The sequence below is a fragment of the Calypte anna genome, chromosome W, assembly GCF_003957555.1.
Source record: "Calypte anna isolate BGI_N300 chromosome W, bCalAnn1_v1.p, whole genome shotgun sequence".
NCBI lineage: Eukaryota > Metazoa > Chordata > Aves > Apodiformes > Trochilidae > Calypte > Calypte anna.
In genome coordinates this window covers 22,943,920-22,949,919 of record NC_044276.1, presented here as the reverse complement: position 1 = coordinate 22,949,919, position 6,000 = coordinate 22,943,920, and the positions used below count along the sequence as shown (strand labels likewise).

Below are 6,000 nucleotides of genomic sequence, written 5' to 3'. Positions count from 1 at the left end.
GGGAAAAGATAGTTGTCCTGCCAGTAATTCCTGGTAGGCCAGGAGAATTCTAGATGTCCATTTCCCTCTAGTTATGGGTTAGACTTGTCTAGGGAAGCAACCTGCACTTGTGCAATGGCAGTGGAACTTTTGCAGTGAGCTCTGTGCAGTCAGAGCAAACTAGTTTGCCATTTAAAGATGACAATTAAGAGACAAGAAGTGGGTTACACAAGAAGGGTTATTTTACCCTCTCTAGCTCCTCCTTTGAATTGGTTATGAAAAAGCCTCCCCAGGAGCAGAACTCACCAGTTGTTTGTATGACAAAAAGAGGTGGGAGTTTCTCAGCTTCTCTCAGACACAAAAGGGACCATTGTCACCTGTAGTGGCAATGAATGAATGCTGAGGCTTAAACCAATGCAAGGTTTAAGGATTAAAGGAGCCTTTTCCTTCCCTTCAGCCCCCTCTCCGCTTCCCCCTGTGAATTGGTTCAGCCCCTTCCCCCCCCCCAGCAGGTGTTTCAGCCCCGCCCCCCGTTGCCCCTGGCGACTGCCGTTAGCAGCAACTCTGCTGTTGTGGCTCCTGTGCTGAGCTGCGCTAGGCTGCGTCTCCGGCTGCTCCCAGTCCTTGACGTTGGTTTTCTCCTTTCTCCCGCCCCGTCCCTGCCTTTCCCCTTGCATCCACCGTGTCCCCGTCTGTCTCCTCCCTCCCCTGTCCCTGCCTTTGCAGAACTTTGAGAACTGACAGTTCTTTGAGAACTGACATCGTGACTTTGTGTTGCAAACAGTGCTGTATGTCAAGGAAGTGCCCTTCTTGCTTTTTTTGCTGTGTTCTGCCTCTGGACCAAATGTTTTGTGGCAGCAAGCTGCATGCACGTTGCTGTGTGTGACCTGAACGAACACTGACCAAGGGAGAGAAGCAATTTTGTACACCTATCTTTACTGAAACAGTGGAGGAGCCTCAGGCCTCAGAGCAGGAGGAGGAGGCCCCCTTTGCATTGCTGGAAGCATCTTGCTGGTTACTGCATGGACCACAGTTTATCTGAGAGAGAGATCCTGCACCTTGGAGACACTGGAGTGAATTATGTGTGGTCATAGTGATATTCAGAAACTTTCTTTTTTACATAAGAAAGTAAAATGCCATTAAAGAAAGGACTGAATACAGATGCACATGAAATGTGTATTCTGATCATTTTCTCTCTAGCAGCTCACTCATTTGAGGGGATGTGATGTTTTCTGTTAAGATTGTTCTCACACTTAATCAAGGTGCACTCTAGGAGTAACTAAGTAGCAGTAAGTCCTGCTGGTTGTAAAAATCTGTTGTTTTCACTGTAGGTGAGGACTCAGGATCTACTTTCCATATGTCATCACCAGCAAAAATAGAGGCCTAAAGGAAGCCACTGACAACTCTGGGGTGCAGGTATGTGAAGCCAAATATTTGGCATTAGAGTCTGGACTGGTAAGTGGCATGATAGAGTAAATTGCATTATACAGTAAGGTAAAGAAAAGTAACCAGAAAGTGACTAATGGTGATGGCAGAGTCCTGCAGAGGAAGGTTGTGTTTCTGTCTGAAGTTGGGTACAGTCCTCTTAGGATGACGAAAAATCCTTGCCAGATGCTGGAGATTTGCTGTACTGCTGCTTTGTTTCCAGCTGGTTTGCTTCAGTGTTGATCCTGCTGTGCTGTGCAGACAAACGATGCAGGCAAATGCTTTTTCCCCCCCATACAAAATGCATATTGAAGGGAAGAGGGAGATTTGTCTGTAACAGGCAGATGTGTGTGATTAAACATACCTGGTCTTTCCCTTTGTAAGAGAAAGCTCCTGAAAAAACCTTGGAACTTGATGACCTTTGATGCTTTCCCTGCCTCTGCAAAACATGTGTGTGTTTGGCCATGCTAAGAAGTCTTTGAAAAGATTTTTTCTGATGGCATTCCTGTGGGGAAAAGGGCAGGCATCCTGTTGGTGTTGGGCATCTGGGGCAGGGCTGGGCAGAGGGGTCTGGAGTCCTGAGTAACACCTCAGGGGAGAGTAGAGCACATTATTCCCACTTTGGGGACATGGAAGCAGTTGTTTTTCTCTAGAAAAGCTCTCCCAACTGATAGGGATTCTTGCTGTGTTTTGACAGTGTCGGGAACTGGAAGAGCATCAGCTTCAATAGGAGCATCAGATGTATTACTATTACATGAGTTCCTACAAGGATAAGAAAAGAGAACTAAGAGAGAAGTCCCAAAAACTGAAAGACTTCCTGTCATCATCTTCTGAGACCAGGGCTACAGTAAAAGAGCTGGAAGAGCGTGTGCAGTGGTGAGAGCCTGACACAGAGAACCAAGGTGTCTGTCACTGTCTGGGGTTGTGTGAAAATGTGTTGTCCAATTTGCTGTGTAGGTTGGACAGATTTCCTATAATTACAGAGATTATAAGAGAATATGAGGACCCAGTTTCCAAGGGGCAGTCTTTCCCTTTTCTCCTTTTCTGCAGAGGAAAAAAGATAAGTAGAAATTCAGAGCAGCTGCCAGCTCTTGTCTGGTTTGGCTGAGAGAACAGCAAGAGGGAGAAGATGAGAATCAAAGTCACCTCTTTGCCTTTGGTTCAGGGGGGGCATCTGTTTCCACTGTTAGCTACTGGCCTGTTGGGTGGGAAATCTGATGAAATATTCTCAGGAATTGGGTCTCTATGCTTTCTGTGGCAGTTGGCTGACAGATGGAGGTGTAGTGCAGCTGCTGTGGGGAGAAGGTGAGGTGCAGGTCCTGCCTGTAGATCCTGTTGTGTGCCCAATAGCAAAGCAGTTCTGCTGATGGGTAAAGCTGAAAAGGTGATGTGCAAAGCAGTCTCTGCAAGGGCACCTCAAGGGCTGCTGTTGTGTAGAGGCAGGGAGATGGGAAGAGTCCCCACAAGGCTGTCAGGGTCTGTCGTGATCCGCTTATTATTTTATATATTGATTATCAGGATAAACCAGCCACTACTTATAGACGACGCGTGAATTTGCAAAAGTAACAAGACTGTTGGATTTAAAATGAGTTACAAGGGTTTATTTTAAAAACAGGGCAAGCCGGTTTACTGGCAAAAGGCCTTTGCATAAATTAATCACCTTAAGGCGAGGGTCATTTAAGTAAAAAGGAAAGAACAAAAGAGGATTTATCACCATCAGCACAGGACCTGGCCTCGGGCTGGAGTTGCTTCTGGTTCTCCCCCGTTGGAGCCTCTGCTGTGTCTTTCTGTAGCTGGAAACCGAGGTGCCGAGAGGAGGGGGCATTTTCCTTTTTTCCTAGGGTTTTTTATACCCCAAGAGAAAGAGGAGTCCCTTCATTGAGTAAGTCCCTGATACATACATACAAGCAAATCTCCAGACTTCCCGGGGATGAGTCATCCTTATCTTTTCTCTTCTGGTGTCCTGCTAGTTCATTGTTTTGGGTCTCCACCCTGCACCAGGAGGCGACCTGATAAGTAATCTTATCTTTTCTGTGTCTGTCAGGCATACATTTAGGCAAACATATGTTAATTGCAAGCAGGATGAAGGAAAGAGAGAAAAAAAAAACTGATTCAAGAGACATATTTTATATTTTCAATTCCACGTGTATACAACAGGGTCCATGAGCTCCAGGGGCAGGAGCAGTCCCACATCCCCTCCCCAAGAAGAGCAGCAGAGCTCTGGTAGCAGAGAGCCATGGGGATGAGCCAAGAGTGCAGATCCCCAGGGCAGCCCCTGGGGACAGGCAGATCTGCATTCCTGCCAGGACATGATGTCCATGGGTGAGGGTCAGGGCTGAGAGCAGCTCGGGGCCGTGGAAGCATCTTGTAGGTCTGGTAGTGTAGGGGATTGGAACTTGTCCTTGTCGTGGCCAGACCTAGAGGTCCTGTTGTCACTGTGCAGGGGACAGTGCTCAGGAAAGAGGTGATGGGAGAGGAGGGATGGAGGTGAGGCATCCTCCTCACTTCTTTGAGGAGGAATCCTTTTCTGTCTTCCAGAGACAGTGGTCTTTGGTTAGCAGCTGGGATGAAGACTATTGCTGAGAGAGAGGGGGCATTCTTCCCAAATGAAAAGAATTCTTGAGGGTGGTAGCTCTGGGGTTCTGCCTTGGCTGCTGAGGGGAGTGAGGAGGCTCAGTTGCCTCCCGGAGTAAAGCTGGGCCTTGACACTGGGCAGGTACAACTGGTGGGCAGGGAGAGTTCCCTTTTTCCCTGTGGTGGTTGCAAGCGTGCTATCTGCTTCAGGAGCAGGCAGCCTCCCAGGACATTCTGGAGGAGATCAGAGCCCGTGAGCACCGTGCACAGAGAAAGCTTCTGCTGTGCAGAATTAGAGATCTCAGATGGGAACTGGACAACATAAAAAATGCCCTCCAAGACAGCAATTTTGAATAAGAAAAATATGAAAATCCGCATCTGGAGGAAGTAAAACCTAGAAGATTTGTAGAAAAATAGCTGGAAAGGTGAGTAGGTGCTTTTTGGAGTGCTAATAAGAGGCTCTTTTTTTCTCCTGTGTTTTCCTGCTGGGGTTCCTCTTCTACATCTGCTGAGCATTGTGTACATAAGCCTGTGGTGGCATATTTGTGAGGAAAGTTCCTTAAGAAGACCCTTTACCTTCATTAGAACTGTCTTAATTTTTCTGGAGTGTTCCAACAGTAACAGCACTGATCATGGAATTAATAGGGTTTTCTTGATGGATTGTGTTTTCAAAGGGAATGTGTGCCAGAAAAGATGGAAAAAAAGATGGGATTTCTCCATGGGAAAGGGAGGGTAGCTCAGAGCTGTTGTGCAGGTGTTCTCTGCCTTTTGGAAGAAGCTGTGTAAGCACACAGCATTCACAGATTGCTTTGAAGCTCTGGTGCTGAGCAGTCCCAAGTGTTGGTAACTCTTGCTGCTCCTTGCAGGTGGTTTGACTGCTAAGATACAGGCTCTCCAAAAGCCCTCAGGTCAAATGCTGTTCTGAGTTTGGTCACTCCTAATGCTCTCTACTTTCAGAAGTCAACGAATTGTCAGAGCCCTGGCTGGTAACTGTGCCAAAATGTTCCTGCCAGAGATAATTCTTGGGATGTGTCTGAATGTTTCAGAGCTGATGATGAACTACCAAAGGCCAATGCTGCACTCCATGAGAAGGGCATCAGAAGAAGATCTTCAGTCACAAGCAGCTTTGATAGTGGAGGTCTGGCTGCAAGTCCAGTTAAGCATTCAGCTCACCTGGGACATCCTGGCAAAGAGTTTGGCACTGAACAGGAATCTAAGTCCAGTAGAAAGCTTCAGAAGTTCAGCAATGAAGGCCATGCTGTCAAGAAACAGGGTTGCACTCCATGAGACATGGGTAAGCATTTTGAAATCCTGTTCTCTACTCCTGCTGAAGAGAATCCATGAGCCTCCCCCAAAAGGTTCCTGCAGATGCTCAGATCATAATCCTTGGTGACTTCAACACCAGAGTAGGAAAGAACTATGAAGCCTGGAAAGGAGTCCTGGGCAAGCATGGTGTTGGAAACTGTAATGAGAATGGACGTCTCCTGCTGGAGTTTTGTGCTGAGCAGAACCTCACCATCCCCAAAACTCTCTTCCAACAACCTGGAAGCATCCTGGATCCAAGCACTGGCACCTCTCTTACTGTGTCTTAGTGCGCCAGAGAAATGTTGGCGACGTCCGTCCTAGCCGAGCGATGCCTGGTGCAGAATGTCCTACAGACCACTGCCTTGTGCCATGCAAACTTACCCTCTGCTTGAAGCCCAAACCTAAGAGGGGAGGCATCCCAGGGAGGAGGCTCAAAGTGAACCATCTTCCAAAAGGTACAGTGAGAAACAGCTTCCAGGTGAAGCTTCAAGTTGGGCTTTTAGATCATCCAATAGATCGCTCTCCCAAAGCGAATCCCCAGGGTTATCCTCAAAGAAAACCAAAGATTGGGATCTCACCCAAGAGATCCCAGAATTGTTGACAAAGAAGAGAACCTCTGAAATTTCACTGTCTTCCAAAAGATCCAGTGAGAAGCAGCTTCCAGGTAAACCGTCAAGACTTTTAGGTCATCCCATAGATCACTCTTCTGAAGTGATT

At 47.3% G+C, this 6,000-nt stretch overlaps 1 long non-coding RNA gene across 1 annotated transcript in view; it reads left to right on the top strand.

The window, feature by feature from the left end:
- The first annotated feature begins 1,309 nt into the window (after positions 1-1,309).
- The window catches only part of LOC115600072, a 50,842-nt gene continuing 46,151 nt past the window's right edge, over positions 1,310-6,000 (top strand). Inside the window, exons 1-2 of the long non-coding RNA XR_003988804.1 lie at positions 1,310-1,395; positions 2,102-2,306. This is a non-coding gene — a long non-coding RNA (uncharacterized LOC115600072). The remainder of the gene's footprint in view (positions 1,396-2,101; positions 2,307-6,000) is intronic.